Here is an 18,154-nt window from a genome sequence, read left to right on the forward strand (position 1 = left end):
CATTCAAAATGAAACAAAAGCTGAAATTGCATGTTGAATTGTGTCCAGATGCTCTCTTCTTTTGGGCCTGGCCAGCTGATGCGGTTACTCATTTCCTGACGTGTACTTGAGTCTAACTAGCAATCTACAATGAAGTCTACACCGGGTGGATGGGGGCGATTGCTTCCCAGACCTAGCAGATGGGGCGTGTTAAGAGTCAATCATTGCGTGTGCATCCCTGCGCACAACCACACATACAGTATGTCCAAACCGAGTGTGTTATTCCTGAGAGGCTTGGGACACAAGCTTTCCATTGTTCTCATTGGTAAAAACAAGGGCCATTTTGATGGCTACATTTTCCATCAACAATAATTTTTTAAAAAATCACTTTTAACAACTTGTTGAGAGGAATATCAATTCTAAATGCTCTGGTAGTTAATATATGATATCTGGTAAGTATCCAGTAAAGGTATTTTTGCCTAATTTTTCTGTCATACTTTGGTATGCAAAGTTGACAACTTCGTCTCAAAATTATAGGTCAGACAAACATCCAAATTTTCTATGAACAACTTTCAGCCTTCTCCTGCTTCCTTTGGACCAGTTTCTCTGGACCAGCAAAGGAGCTCAGTTTGAATAGTTGCAAAGCTGCAAGATTGAAAAGCTACACTGAATCTCTTGCTGCACTGTGAAATCAGTTCGCATTTGCAAGTCCCTGATTTTTCTCTGGAAAAGTTTCAGGGACGATTTGTGCACCCTTTGTCTGAAATGTGTCTGTGTGGCTAATTGCTCTTAGCAGATGCAAATAGAAGCAGTAGTCTCTGCAGCTTGAGGGTCCTCCTGCCAGCTACCAGTGGCCTCCCTTGCCAGCTTCTCGCAGCAGCTTTTCCAAGACCTCAGTCATCTTAGCCATTTCCCCTCTCACTCCTACACTCTAGTCAGCAGACGACCTTGGCTCTCTCCTACCAGAGAACACAGACTATTTACAAAACTCCCTGCTGTTCTCTCAGTTAACTGAAAATGCTTACCTTTACAGACTCTGCCTTATCTCTGCTCTCCAGGGGAGGGTGAAGGGTTGCCTCTTATTTTCCAAAAGGATCCCTCTGCTGCGTCTGTCTCCATCATTGTCTACATCCCGTTTCCTTCTCAGGTATCTTCAGACTTTTGCTGTTCGCTGTCTTAATCCCCTCAGGATATAAATATGACACCAGCTCTCCTGAAATACTGCTCTAGACTGTGAGAGGAGGAGAAACTGCCTCTTCCTGAATGCAGGGGCTACCGTGGGTCTGTAGATAGAAACTGCTGTGACAGAAATCTTTAATAAATTAAAAAAAAAGGATGGAAGCCGTGCTAATAGCTACTCAACAATGTTAGTGATGCCATTATTGTAGGCATTACTATTGTAAGATGGCCTAGCTTAAAGTTTTCATTAAACTTTATCACAAATTAAAAAAAAAAAAAAGAAACTGCTGTGAGTTTGGTCCCATGGTCTTGCCAGCCTGGTTTTACTGTATTGGAGTGTGTATAGGAGCTGCTGCTAAAGGCAGCAGGTGTAAAGGCAGCTCAGATGTGAGAGCCAAAACGACAGTAGTTCCGTTTGGGTTCCTCTTTGCAAGCAATAGAAAACGAATCCATTTAATTTAACCTCAATAGGAAACTCACTGGATAGATAGCTGGTTCTCATATCTACAGGAGCCTACAGAGCTTTAGAAAAGGGAGTTCCCTGGAGCATCTCTCTGTCTGGGGGCTTAGAGAGGAACAGCAAAAGTTCTACCAGGTGAGAAACATTTCAGCTTGCTGCTTCTGCTGATCCTTGGAAGCACTGAGCTGCAGAGGACTCTGTGCTTGTTTATCTTAGGCCAAATGACTTACTGGTCCATGGGCAAATTGGGCAGAGAGAGACAGAGAGAGAAGAGAGAGAGAGAGAGAGGGAGGAAGAGAGAGAGAGAGAGAGAGAGAGAGAGAGAGAGAGAGAGAGAGAGAGGAGCGCGCATTGGTTCACCACTACCATGCAGTATGTGTGTTCTCCCGCTACCCTAGTCTGTACTAAAATAGGAGTTGCTTGCTGGGTTGATCAAACCCACAAATGGCGACTATAGATGATTCCCCCACCACAGCGAGTTTCTCTCAAAAGGCATGAAAATAAGACAGAGACAGCAGGATGAGAAAGTACTAGAAACAGAGACATACCAACTAAAACCAGAAAAACGGTAGCAGAGAGAAGGAAAGATGGGATAGGCTCCAAGAGCAGCAATCAGATAGGAGAGCCGAGTCAAGAAAACGGTGGTCACAAGGGTGTGAGGACAGAGGCTATCCACTCAGAGGGGCGCTGAGACAGGGACAATGTAGTGATGAATGGGTTGGTTCAGGAGCTGGCTTGGTTTTGAAGGAATGTCCAGTGTGATCTAGCTTGAGGGCTTTGGCTAATAGGTACATATTGTCCCTTGTGAGTGTGTGTGTGTATGTGTGTGGGTGTGTGTGTGTGTGTGTGTGTGCGCGTGCGCGCGTCAGTTTCATTACTCAGATGTAGCGTGCATGTTGTTGCTATTATTATTTTAAATAAATTATTGCATGCCTCAGCTGCTCCAGCTATAAGATTACGCTTATGTGGATTGTGCAATTGATGTAAGCATTAAACTTAGCAGACTTCCTGGGACACGAGATGTTACATATGGTAGCTGTCATTGTTGCTATTACCATTTCACACTGCCACGATTTTACAAATCCTAGTTTATCATTTTATTTTCATGGGAACTTCCAACTCATCTTTTAAGATTCAGTTCAGCTGTAACTCCTAAATCTTTCCCTTGGCACTAGGCTTAACCAATGCCGCAGTCCTGTTCAGCAAGCATTGTGTACTACACACAAGTACAGCGTGTGAAGATATCAAGAGAATAATTCTGTCCTGCAAAAGACTAAAATACACAGTGTTAGTGATGTAAACATCCAGTCTTATTGTCTTCTAATAGAACTATGACAGGGTGGCACCTGGTTTTGTAATATTTTTTCTGAAATTATGCCTCTACTGCAACAGACATGCTGGCATTTTTTTATTATTTGCATATCTACTTCTCGTGTATCTGTATAATACTCTGTACATTGTGTGTGTGTGTGTGTATGTGTGTGTGTGTGTGTGCATTCATAGTGTCAGAAGGCTTGGGTGTTGTTCCTAAGAAGCTGTCTACCTTTCTTTTTTGAGACAGGTTCTCTCTCTGATCTGGAACTTGTCAAAGAGACGAGGTTGGCCAGTGAGCTCCAGGGTTCTCACCTGCCACTGCTGTTAGGATTACAAGCACTAACAGGCTCGACATTTTTTTTTAAATGTGGATCTTAGCTGTCTGGGGATCTCCCTGGGCGCAGATGCATCTAAACCACCTGCTTTGGGAGCTTAGGTCAGGCTTACCCTACCTTCCCCATGTCAAGCCCACACAAATAAAGAATATTTATCTAAAAAAAAAACCACAAAGAATTAAATCAGGCTTGATGTGGATCTTAGAATAGAACTTGTGTCCTCGTTCTTGCAAGATAAGTACTTTCTGGAACAATCTCCCCATCTCCCCAGCCCCAGAGATAACATTTTATTTGGTTATTACTATTTTAAAAACTTTATTCTGAAATCCCACAAAATTTTTTCCTTTACCCAAATTAAAGTTCAATTATCAGTTAATGTCACCTCTAATGTGTTGAAATTTAAATGAGGGGAAATGAGGGGAAGAAGATGGGGTTCGGGATGTTAGGTCAAAGCTGATAGGTTTTTTGTGATTTCCCAAAGGAGTCTCACTCGTTCAAGATGAAACACCGGGCCTAGGAAAGACTGAAATGTGGCAGAACACAATAGAATGGGCTTGAGGGAGCAGGTGGAGACAGAAATGGAAATGGTAGGCCTAGGAGGGGTGGACAGAGTCCCAGGAGGAACAGAGAAAGGGAAGGAGGATGGTTCGAGGAGTCTTTCTGGGTAAAGAGGAGGAGAGTTGGTGAGTGAGGAGATCAAAGAGCAGAGGCCAGATAGACAATGAGTGTGGAAGGCAAAACAGGCAGATTTTAATGCTTGGTTTATTTGAAGGTTAAGGGAAACATTGGCTTGCATAGTGAATGAGCAGGACAGGTTGAATGCAATGATAAGAGGGAAGGGGCCTATGGGAAGGTCAAAGCAGGGCCCATATCAGGCCACCTGTAAAGGAGGAAAACAGTCAATCTCCAGCTGCAGTCCTTCCTCAGTGAGTAGACTACAGAGGGGGAAGAACCCAGCCAGACACAGGAATGGGTCTAAGACAGACTTCGCTGTCACCTTCCGAGATGTTCTGCCTCACACTCCTTCCAAAAGACGGTTTGTGATTCGCATAAGCATAGCCATACGTCCCCCATTTTAATATTTTAATGTCGTTCTCTTTTGTTCTGCTTTTGACCTGGTAAAAAAAATTCTGTCGATGTCAATTTCCCATGTCACTGTTTCTTATGGCCTATGATGGTGTTTCGTGTTGATTAATGGCCAAATACAATTGCCTGAAGAGGTAACACAACATTATGCAAATGCTGAGTAACATTATTATTATTATTATTATTATTTTGCTTACCTGACTCAGAATTTGCAGCTGTACAACTTGTGTTTTTTTCTCCTTTGGCCGGTGACTTTGACTAAAGAATCAATGAAACAAAAAGTTGGTTCTTGGAGAAAATCAACAAGATCGACAAACCCCTATCCAAACTAATTAAACAACAGAGAGAGAACACACAAATAAATAAAATCAGAAATGAAAAGGGGGACATAACCACAGACACAGAGGAAATTCAGAGAATCATTAGATCTTACTATAAAAGCCTGTATGCCACAAAACTGGAAAATGCAAAAGAAATGGACATTTTTTTAGATAAGTACCATATACCAAAGCTAAACAAAGACCAGTTGAATGATCTAAATAGACCTGTTAGTCGCAAAGAACTAGAAACGGTTATCAAAAATCTCCCTTCCAAAAAAAGCCCAGGACCAGATGGGTTCAACGCAGAATTCTACCAGAAATTCCAAGAAGAGCTAATACCTATACTCCTTAAAGTATTTCACAATATAGAAACAGAAAAGTCATTGCCAAATTCCTTTTATGAAGCTACAGTTACCCTGATACCAAAACCACAAAAAGACCCAACCAAGAAAGAGAATTACAGGCCTATCTCACTCATGAATATCGACGCAAAAATTCTCAATAAAATACTGGCAAACCGAATTCAAGAACACATCAGAAAAATTATCCATTATGATCAAGTAGGCTTCATCCCAGAGATGCAGGGCTGGTTCAACATACGCAAATCTATCAATGTAATCCACCATATAAATAAACTGAAAGAAAAAAAAAAACATGATTGTCTCATTCGACAAAATTCAACACCCCTTTATGATAAAGGTCTTGGAGAGAATAGGGATACAAGGGTCATACCTAAATATAATAAAAACTATCTACAGCAAACCGACAGCTAACATTAAATTAAATGGAGAAAAACTCAAAGCCATCCCACTAAAATCAGGAACAAGACAAGGATATCCACTCTCTCCATACCTCTTCAATATAGTGCTTGAAGTTCTAGCAATAGCAATAAGACAACATAAGGAGATCAAGGGGATTCGTATTGGAAAGGAAGAAGTTAAGCTTTCGTTATTTGCAGATGATATGATAGTGTACATAAGCGACCCCAAAAACTCTACCAAAGAACTCCTACAGCTGATAAACACCTTTAGTAGTGTGGCTGGATACAAGATCAACTCCAAAAAATCAGTTGCCTTCCTATACACTAAGGATAAGGAAACAGAGAGGGAAATCACAGAAGCATCACCTTTCACGATAGCCACAAAGAGCATAAAATATCTTGGGGTAACCCTGACCAAGGAAGTGAATGATGACAATCTTTCAGCGCTGGGAAACCTAGTGTCTCTGTTCGTCATCTTGCAAATGCGGAAGATGAACTTTGAGAAGCTGCAGGACTTGCTAGGGTCATCGCATGGGAGGAGGATTAGGAGGCGGGTTTCCTCTTCTGCTAGGAGGATAGACTGTTTAATATGTGGTAATGGCAACAGGAGAAACTCTATTCTCTTGCACTGGGTCAGTGGAGGAGGGACTGCTGGGCGAGTTAAATCAGGCTTTGTTTACTAGTGCTCACATGCTATCTCCATTTCTGTAGAGCCGGGTTCTATTTTGAGAGTCAGTGAGAAATCTGAGGGAAAGAGTGAACTGATAAAATTATACTTTAGGAAGTTAGTTAAGGCTAGTGGGAATAGCCTTCACGGCTATGGTGGCTTAAAAATAATACACACTTTAAATATATTTATCACTGCATTTTAACTAACTCGAGCTGGTTTTAGTGGCTTGGTTCTTTTTTGTGGGTGACTTGTATAGGAAACCTAGTATGCTTTTGCATCTACCCTGCCCTTCGCAAACACTACCGTTTGCTTTTTCTGTGAAGTGACCTAGTTTCCGTAGGTGAAAATTTTGTCTGAGCTACTAATTGTGACGTTGTCTTTGGTGTCGTGATGCCTAGTGCAGTCTCTGAGGTCAGCTTGAGATAGAATAAAGTCATCTTAGTGCGCTCACACGGAAGTGACAAAGAGCACCACACACAGTAGAGATTTGTCCTCTCAGCTCTGGAGATGGAGAAGGTCACAGTCACAGCACTTGCGTGTTTGTTACCTGATAGACAAGTCCTGTGTCCTGGTTCACTGATGGCCACCTTCCTGGTGTATACTCCCAGGGCAGAAGGACAAGGGATCCATCTGGATTTTTTCAGGGCACTATTAAAAGTTTGTCCCTGAGCAGACAGCGCGAAGATGGACTGTGTGAAGACAGACTGCATGGATGACTTGACCTTGCTTGACGTGAGAACACATGCAGAGCTTAGCATGGATTATTTCTTGGAAATGCCCAAATCAAAGGAAAATGAAACCTATCCAGAGACGGCTGTACATGGAGTCAGAGGCAGGTGGATGTAGTATGAATTCTGTTTGGTTTTAATAATAAAAGCTCAGAGTCAGCTATCAGGGGATGAAAGCTGAAGGATCAGAGGGGCTAAGCAGCCAGCCACTACAGTTCTTACCTCTACCAATGCTCAGACCAAAGGGAAGACTTGTCCTCAGACTTTATTCTTAGACCGACTGCATTGAGCTCCTGTCTCCATCTCTCTAGTGCTGGGATTAAAGGCATGGGGTTCTAAATACTGGAATCATCTTTGTGTGAATTCTGTTTCTCGTTTAGACTGTTTTTATGTAACCCAACGTGACCTTGAACTAACAGATCCATCTGCCTCTCAGGTACTGGATTTAAAGGCATGTGCCACCACTGCGTGGCCTCTATGGCTAGCAAGTGTGGCTAGCTCTGCACTCTGATCCTCAGGCAAGCTTTATTTGTTGGATCATAAACAAAGTATCATAGCAGGTAGGTGGATATCTGAGTTTGAGGCCAGCCAGATCTACAGAGCAAATTCCAGGATAGCCAAGGCTACACAGAGGAACTCTTCTAGCATAAAATGCTGTTATCTCTCATTTTGGCTTATAATTATAATTTATAATTTTGGATTATAGTCTCTGTGTGTGTCTCTCTCTCTGTCGCTGTGTGTGTGTCTGTGTGTATGTGCTGTATGTGTTTACTGCTTTGGAGGAAATGTACTATTAAACATAATTAACAATTTGGAATAATTATAGTTGGAGCGAATAGGCATGAATACACGAAAAGTTAGATAGAATACTTTGCCAAGAGGAGGCCTAGTGAATACATTATATTTTAAGGAATTTTTCAAGTACTAGCTTTAGATGTTGAAATACCTGGCTCCCATCCCATTGTACTTAATTTGTGTAACACAGCTTCATGTCTTTTTTTTTGTCATTGAGAAACTTACATAGCTAACCTAGAATGGGAAATGGAGAGGTAATAAATGCATATGTTAAGAAAATAGAAAGAAAGACTAGTGAGGAATGGAAAGGAAGCAGCAAATAGGATTAGGGAGCAGGGAGGAGGGCAATCAGCTGGAAGTGAAGGAAATGGACAAGCTGAAGCTACAGCTAGTGCCAGCCATTTCTCACTAGCCTCACTGAAGCAACTTAAAAGATCAGATTACTTCACATCTTTGTGGGTCAGTAGTTTTGCCACAGTTTAGAGTCCCTAATCACACTCAAAGGCTTCGCTTTACATGATGATGGTCTGTGGTTTAATCTGGGACTGGGCCAAAGTAACTGTTGATAGAATTCCTTTTCTGCTGTCCCTGGATGTATTATGACTTGATTTTTTTTCAGGGCTACAGAGATCTCTCCTTTTAGGGATACCCTTTAGAATTCCATGCAAAGGGCTCACTTGATTTATCCTGATCTTTCTTCCCCAGGATAGTTTCCTTATTGATGAACTCAGGGTTAATTGGTTAGAGACTTAATTCTGTGAACCTCCCCAACCCTGCCTTTCCTAAGTAGCATATGTAATCATAGAAAAACATAAAAAAATTGCTTCATATTCACTGGTCCATCTAATACACAGGAAGATAAAGTTTTATACAGTTGTAGGCCATATCAGAAGTCTGTCAATTGTATATTTAAACTAACAACAGGACAACTCCATGGTACAGTTAATGTGAAGGCTAGAGGCTCTTCCCCTGTTAGCATCTCTCAAGGGAAACTTACAGTTTATTATTCCTACCAGATTTATATAGGTCATAAACTCCTTTATCTTCCTCTTCCTTCTTCTTCTTCTTCCTCATCTTCTTCTTGAAGTTATGATTATAATTAGGGTGTGTATGAGTGTGTGTGTGTGTGTATGTGTGTGTGTGTGTGCGTGTGCACGGAAGAGAGAGGAAAAGAGCATGATGAGGGATTCCCTTCTGTATGCTGTAAATATGTTTTATTATTATTAGTTAATAAAGAATCTTCTTTGGGTCTATGACAGGGCAGAATAGAGCAAGGCAGGAATACCAAGCAGAGATAGAGGAAAAAAGCAGGTATAGTCAAGGAGAAGCAATGTAGCCGCAGCAGGAGACAGACGCTGGACATTGGACAGAATCTTACCTGTAGGCCATAACAATGTGGTGATACCCAGATCAATAGAAATTGGTTAATTTAAAATATAAAAGCTAGCTAGAAATATGCATAAGCTAATAGGTCAAGCAGTGTTTTAATTAATACAGTTTCTATGTGCTTATTTGGGTCTGGGTGGCCAGGAAATGAACAAGCAGACTCAGGCAACAAGAGCAAGTACATGGAAGTCAGTGGATAACGGTGAAGCTGGTTCTCTCCTTCCACCTTTATGCGGGCTTCAGAGGTTGAACTCAGGTAACCAGGTCTTCACAGCAAGCAGTTTTCCCAGTACAGTCACCCACCAGTTCTTCACCTACTATTTACTTAAGCTTAGTGTCCTGGCAAGTTTTATGACATAATCTATAGTCATCTGAAAGGAGGGGACCTAGACTGAGAAAATACCTCCAGAAGATTGGGCTGTAAGCAGGTGGGCATCTAGAGCATTTTCTTAATTAGTGGTTGATGGAGGAGGACCCAGCCCATTGTGGGTGGTGCCATCCCTGGGCTGGTGGTCGTGGGTTCTATTAAAAAACAAGGCAACTGAGTAAGCCATGAATAACAAGTCAGTAAACAGTTCCTCTTCATAACTTCTGCATCAGCTTCCCACCCTGTTTGTATTCCTGCCTTGGCTTCTCTAAATGGACTGTAGTTGGGGATATGTAACCCAAATAAGCTCTTTGCTTTCCACGTTGCTTTTGGTCATGATATTTCATGACTTCAGTAGAAAGTAACTAGGACATGTAGTTTCCAGGGAATGTTATCTTCGTTATGGTTTCTATTGCTATGTAGAGATATCATGACTACAGCAACTCTTATAAAGATTAACATTTAATTGTGGTGGCTCCTTCACAGTTTCAGAAGTTCAGTCCATTGTAATTATGGCAGGGAACGTGGTGGCATACAGACAGATGTGATACTGGAAGTAGGTGAGAATCCTACATCTTGCAGGCAACCGAAAGTTGACTGAAATAATGGGCAGTATCCTGAGCATAGAAAACTTCACAACCCACCCCCACAGTGACACATTTCCTCTAACGAGGTCATACCCACTCTAACAAATCCACACCTCCTAATAGTGCCATTCCCTTTGAGATTATGGGAGCCAATTACATTCAAACTACCACATTCTACTCCCTGGCCCATAAGCTTGTAGCAATATCACACTGCAAAATGCATTTAGTCCAACTTCAAAAGTCCCCATAGCCTATCACAGTCTCAACAATGTTTAAAAGTCCAAAGTTCAAAGTCTCTTCTGAGATTCATGCAACCTCTTAGCTTTAATCTCCAATAAAATCAAAATAAAAAACCATATCACGTACATCCATTCCAAAACAGGGAAGGGAGCAGAGTGAGGAAATGCTGAACCAAAGCAAGACTAAAAACTAACCAGGCAAACTCCAAACTGCATCTCCATGTCTGATGTCAAAATATTCTTCATATCTTTAGCTCCTTTCAGTTTTGTTGGCTGCAACATAGTTATTTTTCTTGGGCTGGTTCCACTCCCTGTTAGTGGATCTCCTCAGGAGTTATCCCATGACTCTTGTATCTTTAATATCTTGGGATCTCAAGGGCAATCCAGGCTTCAATTTCATAACTTTATCCAATGGTTTCTTTACTAGGGCTCCATTCAGGGACACCCATAACATATGCCTGGCCTCAGTCAGTGACCTTCTATAGGCATGGGGGCAAATATAATAACCTGTTTCTTCTCTCCTTAACTCTAAACACAGAACCACGTGGCTAAAGCTACAAAGTTCCATTGCTTGCTGGGACTGGAACAAGGCCCTCTTGTTCAATTACATCTTCACTAGTTTTCTGTCCTTCACTGCTTAAGCTTGGCTATCAAGAAACTTGCTCTGTAGACCAGGCTGGCTTTGAACTCAGAGATCTGCCACCTCTCTCTATCCAGTGTTGAGATTAGAGGTATACACCACCATACCTGGCTCTAAACTTTTCTTTAGTTCTTTTTAACAAGTTGGAAACTTAGCTGGGTGAGATGTTGCCCTGAGGTCACCACTTCATTTATTCTATTTCTTAATCTGTTTATCTCCTTGAACACATTTTGCTTTCTAGTGCTCTTTTTTTCCTCAGACATTTTTCCTTGCTCAACTTGCTTCTTTTCATTACATCTCTTCTTCAGGATTAACACTAGTAACTAGCAGAGTCTATCCTAAACTGTTTTAAAATTTCCTCTGCCAATGGAATTAATCCAAAATTCTTCACTTAACCTCAGGCAGACTCTTCAGACAAGGGCAAAAGGCAATGACTATCTTTACTAAAATATCATAAGACCAATCTCTAGGCTACATACTAATATTTTTCTCCTTTGAAACCTCTTGATCCCCACGGTTCATCGTATCACACTGAGCACCGCTGTTCTCCATGCTCCTACTACTGTGGCCCATTGAGCAGGGCTCATTATGCTCTACTGCTTTCCTTACCCAGAGTGCCAAAGTCCATCTAACTCCAAACAAAAACAAGATCAGGCCTATCACAGCAATACCCTAGTCCCTGGTCCTTCTACCTTAGTTATGGTTTCTATTGTTGCAAAGAGACACCATGGCTATGGCAATTCTTATAAAGAAAAATAGGCAGGAAGGTAGGGTGATTTGAGAAGAGTTATAGGAAGGAGTGGGTGTAAATACTAAAATGCATCATCCTCAAATCTCAAATAATTGATAAAATATTTTTAACTGATACAACACATGCACTACTAGATATTTACCTAAGAATTTTAGAATCATTCTGTCTCCCAAATTTACTGAGTTTTCCCGTAAAGGAACCCATTAATTTTCATCTGTAACTTCACAACGGAAGCAAAGAAACAGCATTGTCAGTGACCTCCATAATTGGACAGATAGCTAATTGTGAAACTCCCATGGTGGGTTTTCTTAGTTTCCTTGTGTGCTGATCTGGAGATAGAAAAAATGTAGACCACAAGTTTCCTTGTGTGCTGGTCTGGAGGTGGAAAAATGAAGACCACAAGTTAAGAACTGCGCTTGAGTTTTTAATGTTGACTGTTCCTAATCAAGTGTTTACTTTAAAGTTCACAGAATAGGATTATGGGTACCAACATTTTCATCATCCATGGGACAAGTGCCGTAACCTCTTCACTCTAATCCAGGGTACCCCACTTTTTACATTCACTTTCTGACTTGGTGCCCTGTCTGTGAGGTCAAGAGGTCATTCATTTTGCCATTCTGGGCTTCTGGACCTTGGCTGTTTCAGGATTGCTTGAACCACTGGGAGGTGTTTCTCCTCTCCAGGTACATTTCCTTATTCCACCGATTCTAGAAATCCTTTGATGATATGGCTATGCCTTACCACCCCCAAGTGATTCAGAGCACAAAGGAGAGGTCTGCCTGACACGCTCTAAGCCTTAGCTGAAGGATGTAAACAATACTAAAATAAGTATGTATTAATAGTCATATATTCATTACCTATAGGCTGCATGAAGAAAGAGTTGTATGTGCAACTTATATTTGTGGAAGGTAGATAGATGCATAAAGTACATGGATTCTCTAAAGGACCATACATGCACACAGGTAAAGTAAATTATTGTCATGTAGATTAAATCAGAAATTATATAACTCTTTGTGATCTGGGCCATGGTCCATTCAAGGTAGGACTGCTTCCCATACCAAGATAGAACTATCTTGTTACCTTGTTATAGAAGAGATCTTCACTTTTTTTTTCTAAAATAAAATCCAAAATAAAACTTAGAAATCCTTTGTTTTCAGAAGGACTGCTGGAAGGAAGCAAATGGCTAAGAGTTCAGGCTCTCATTCAGACTGACTCCAGTGCTTTATCATCTGGCTCCCAAATCCTTACTTTCATCATCTTTAAACTAGGGTCAGCTGTGGTACTCATATAGTTATTGGGGAAAACAAAGAGCACAGTGCACTTAAATACTTAGCAAGTATTCTGATACATCACTTTAAACACGGAAAGAAAGGTTGAATGTAGCTTTGGATGATCACACATCAGATTAAAAATATAGTGTGACCTTCCCTACTACCCAATGCGAAATTAAAAATATATAAAAAATCTTGTATCCTGTGTATTATGATAAGCCTTGGTTCTGTGGTGTTTTCATTTACATTTTGTATGACGAGACGTTGAGGACAGATGCCAGGTTCAATGTGGGAGTCAAAAGGGAGGTGTGCTGGGAAATTTGCACGATAGTGCTCCGCCTAAACGCCCTTCTAATCTCTAAAACCTCACTTTAAGCCTGCTGCGATACCTTTTATTCCTGGTACAGCTGGCTCCACCATACCTGTTTTAGTGTGGTGAAACCTGAAAACGTGGGTGTCAAACTTTCATTTGATGAAAAGATATGAATCTAAACTGATGGGACAGAGAGGCAGCAGGTAAATATTGCAACTCACCAATCAGGGCATAGACTAGAAGATTGGTATCAACCAGTTAGAATGCAGAATGGTGGGTCTCACCCCATTCTAGATGAATCAGAAGCTGATTATTGTCAAGACCCCCAGAGATGCACGGAGGTGAGGAATGTTTGACATTGTATACTTTGTTTCCATTTTAGAAATTCTCATGTTGGGGTGACTAGATTGGGGATATTAAATTGCTTCTACCAATCTAATAAAAATGGTGTGATGGGGAGCAGGTGAAGTCCTGAGAGAATGTGTGCTGTGGACTTTAGTATAGCCACGTCCATGACCCAATGCCTCACACCCCTGGGGATAGCAAGGCCTTCCCTTGGTTCTACAGATGCTGGCAGTGTGTACTGACCACAATTTCCTCCTCCCAGATTTCCTCAATGTGAGACTGCTTCTGCACAGAACCCTCTACCTGATGAGATGGTTAATCTGCCTCCTCTATCAGCTACATGTAAAAATATGCTAAGTTTCTGGGGTGCTGGGAAAGCTCACCATCCGGACACACTGTCCATGCAACCCCAGTTTTTCTGTTATGTGTTTGTTGTTTCTTCATTTCCTGAAAGGTTAATCCCAAAGGCGTGCAGTGCAGGTCATGGAACTGTATGTTTCCTAATTCTACTTATGGACTGTGATCTCTGCCCATGACTGTAGTGAGAACAAAGACCAGTCTCTCACTGTCTTTGTTTCCACTGCCAACCCAAACCTTGCTCCTCCCCTGGACACTAAAGTAAATTAGTTCAGCCATTTGTAAAACAGAAATAATACTAATAGTATTTCCATGTTTAATACTCCAGTGGCTCCTCTGGGTTACATCACACGTGCTTCTCCATTTTTCAAAGTCCTCTGCATAACTCGCTACAGGCGGGCCTTTCACTGAGTCAGAGAATTCAGAATTAATGCAACTCAGATTCTCTTGTTGCTTTAATGCAGCTTTTACTGGAGATTTATTTTCAAACTGAGGATACATTTTTTTTTTTATTTTCTATTCATCAAGCTTTCTGTGCTCGACTGTATCCCACGCCAAGAGACACAGTACCAGCAAGGGAAAGAAAACTGTTTCTCCCATGGAACTGACATTGTAGAAACCACTCCACACATTGTAAATGTGTAGCATAAAACAGACTCTCCATCTCTGTTTAGGAAAATATCTGTAGAGCATGGGATTGTTGTATTCTGTAATTCTTAGTTGAGTATGCCAATTTCAAAACCCAACGATAGAATAAAAAGGGCTACAATCATTTTATTACTATTAATGTTTTAATTCTTACAGACCTTAGGACTTGTGGAAACTGTTCCATTTTGAAACTCATAAATAAATAAAACACAAGTATAATATTTTCAGTTATTCTACCACTCAAAATTATTTTTTCAGGGTCTATTACTAAGTGAAAAAATTTAGGCAATTAAGCATCATTAAATTTGAGCCTGAATTTGTAAAATCTCAGTTGTTAAAATTTCAAAAAAGACTAAGAACTAAGTTACACTCAAGTATTCTCACTATTCTTACAAATAAACATTTCCAGGATCTTTTGACATACAAATTTTGACTTTACAAAGACATCATAAGCAAAGCAGCATCAATCACATTGTTTTTCCTGTTTTAAAACTGTCTTTAAAACCATTACACGTTGGGCATGATGGTGTACATCTTGAATTTTCTCACTCAGGAGACACAGGGAAGTGGATCTCTGTGAGTTCGAGGCCTGGTCTATATAGCAAGTTCTAGGACAGCTAGGGCTACACAGAGAAACCCTGCCTCAAAAACCAAACCAAAACAAAGGTACAAACAGAAAAAACATAACATATACATGAATTTTATATGTCCTAAACTCAAATATGCCTCACCAAATTTGTCTAACAACTTGCTGAGACATGGTGGGTTTTTTCTCCCTCAATAAGAATAACCCCTTAGAACCAGGTGTTAGTGGTGCGTGCCTTTAATTCCAACACTTGGGAGGCAGAGGCAGGCAGATCTCAGTGAGTTGGAGACCATCCTGGTCTCCAGAGCAAATTCTAGGACGGCAAAAATACACAGAGAAACCCTGTCCTGACAACGCACAAACAAACAAACAAACAAACAAACAAACAAACACCCTTGGTTTGAAGATTAGTTGATAAAGCCCATTACAGGTTCAAGTTCGGGTCTCCATTCACCATTAGTGAGTCAAACTAATCCCAAAGTTTTCCACCTGGAAAACATGTTTGAATGTAGTCACTAACTTGGCAGAAGAGGAACCCTCTCTCACCTGAAGTTTGCTCATTTCCTCTTCGTCAGCTCCTGTGAAGAAAAGGAAGAGACAACAGATGAAGGTTTAGCCATTAGGAACTCCCAGAGAGCTTACTACTAGATCTAACACAGCTCTCACACTCCATTTCCTCGATGAGGGGATGAGGACTGAGAATACACTAAGTCGTGCACTTCTTCCTCGGTTTCTGAAAACACTGGTGCACTAAAAGGAGAAAGAAGTCAGAGGGGTTGTTCTCCTGCTCTTAATTATGGCTTCATGCAATTGGGAAGGCAATTTCCTACACAGAAGTTGAATAAGCCTTGAATAACAGGTCTGTGTAACTCAAGCCCTTCTCAAACCTGACTTGGGCTTTGCTGTTTTCTCAACTCCAACAGAGGTAAGGCCTCTTCTGAGACTCATCTATACATCTGCTTTTTGAAAGAGAACTTGGGGTTTTGGGGGGATCAAATCCGAACTGTTTTTAAAAAATAATCTAATCTCTTTTCACCCAACAAAATAACAGACTACATCAGATTGAAAGCAACGATTTTCTTTCAGAAGCACAGGCGCCAGTCTTCAGTGTTTTTCCTGCTTTGCTTCCCTCTAGTGTCTCAGTGTGAAACGTGCACGGGAATTTTACACACGGACACGTCCTGCCTGATGAATTTGCTCATCAGAAGGAAGCTGTAGAAATTCCTCTCGTCATTTTAAAGATTTGAACCCACTCCGTCTCCCTAAACCACCAACACCTCCTCTTCCTGGAGATACTTGGGTTTTTAAGGACCAAGCACATGGTCATCTGTTTTTCTGTATAGAATGTCCAGCTCTACATTTTTAAAAAGTTTTTTAAACTTTTTCTACTTCCCATGTAGATTAGATCCATGTATGTCTCTCTTAGGGTCCTTATCGTTGTTTGTGTTCTCTGGGATTGTGATTTGTAGGCTGGTTTTCTTTGTTTTTATGTTGAAAAATCACTTATGAGTGAGTACATATGATAATTGTCTTTCTGGGTCTGGGTTACCTCATCAAAATGATGTTTTCAAGCTCCATCCATTTGCCTGATTTTATCCATTTCAAGATATTGTTATTTTTTCTGCTGTGTAGCACTCCATTGTGTAAATGTACCACATTTTCCTTATCCATTCTTCAGTTGAGGGGCATTATGTTGCTTCCAGATTCTGGCTTTGACAAACAATGTTGCTATGAACATAGTTGAACACATGTCCTTGTGGCACAATTGAGCATCCTTTGGATATATACCCAAAAGTAGTATTACTGGGTCTTGAGGAAGGTTGTTTCCTAATTTTTTGAGAAATCACCATACTGATATCCAAAGGGGCCGTACCAGTTTGCATTCTCACCAGCAGTGCAGGAATGTTCCCTTTACCCTACAACCTCTCCAGCATGTAAATTGGGAGCATGGGGACCATGGGAGAGGGTTAAAGGGGAGGGGATAGGCAGGGAGGGGAGCAGAGAAAAATATAGAGCTCAATAAAATCAATAAAAAAGTGTTCATGTATATACACGCATATTCATGTATGTAGCAAAGATTAATGAAAAAATAAGACATGAATTTGAAAAGGAGCAAGGAGTGGTATATGGGAAGATTTGGAAGGAGGGAGAGGGAGAAACGATGCCATCATATAATCTCAAAAAATAAAAGGAATATTTTAAAAATTGTATTTAAACTTAATAATACTAGCAATCATAAAGGTTGCAGATTACAGACTCAACTTGTATCTTATAGGTGAATAATTTACTATAATGAAGTGTTGGCTTCATTATAGTATAACACAACATTTTTGAAGGAAGGAGAAATCTGGGAACATTTATATTTCATGTGATTTGCACTCCATTTTTATTTCAGAGACAGCATCTTTGTCCTGTTTCTGGTTATGCCTGGGCACCTGGTTTTGTTTGTTTGTTTGTTTGTTTTTCAGTATTGTAGAAGAAAACGACATTCAAAGCTTGTCTCAGCAGAAACTGTTACTGGGCAAGTATTGCTACTTGGTTAATGATCTACATGATACCCCTGTGCTTTGTGGTCCCTGTGGGCTGGGGCTTTGGAACTGTGATTCAGAACCCACTCAAAGTCCCCTTTGTTCAAAGGCCGGGAATGCATCACCAAACACATTTCCGAGATTCGATGTCTCACCTTTCAGGTTAGATGGCTCTCCCTAGTGACAGATGTAGCAACCAAAGAATCTAGTTGGGCTTGTCAGCAAGCGACGCCTCTGCCTTTTTCCCAGACAAGAAGATGCACTGTGAACTGAATTGTTTGTACTCCCAGCAATGCCGCAAGCCACCATATATGCCCTGTCTTTGCCTTCTCTCCATCAGAGAGTAACCTGACAGCAAAGAAGCATCATGCTGATTTTAGTTAGCCTATTCTTTAATCTTTTTATTTTTAGGGATTAAAGGTTACTTTCTCTTTTAAGAAACAATCCATATTATTTTATTAATTCTTTGAGAATTTCATACATGCATACAATATATTGTAATCATTCTCA

Source organism: Alexandromys fortis, unplaced genomic scaffold, assembly GCF_014885135.2.
Source record: "Alexandromys fortis isolate MF-2015 unplaced genomic scaffold, M_Fortis_MF-2015_v1.1 scaffold_43, whole genome shotgun sequence".
In the NCBI taxonomy this organism is placed as follows: Eukaryota; Metazoa; Chordata; class Mammalia; order Rodentia; family Cricetidae; genus Alexandromys; species Alexandromys fortis.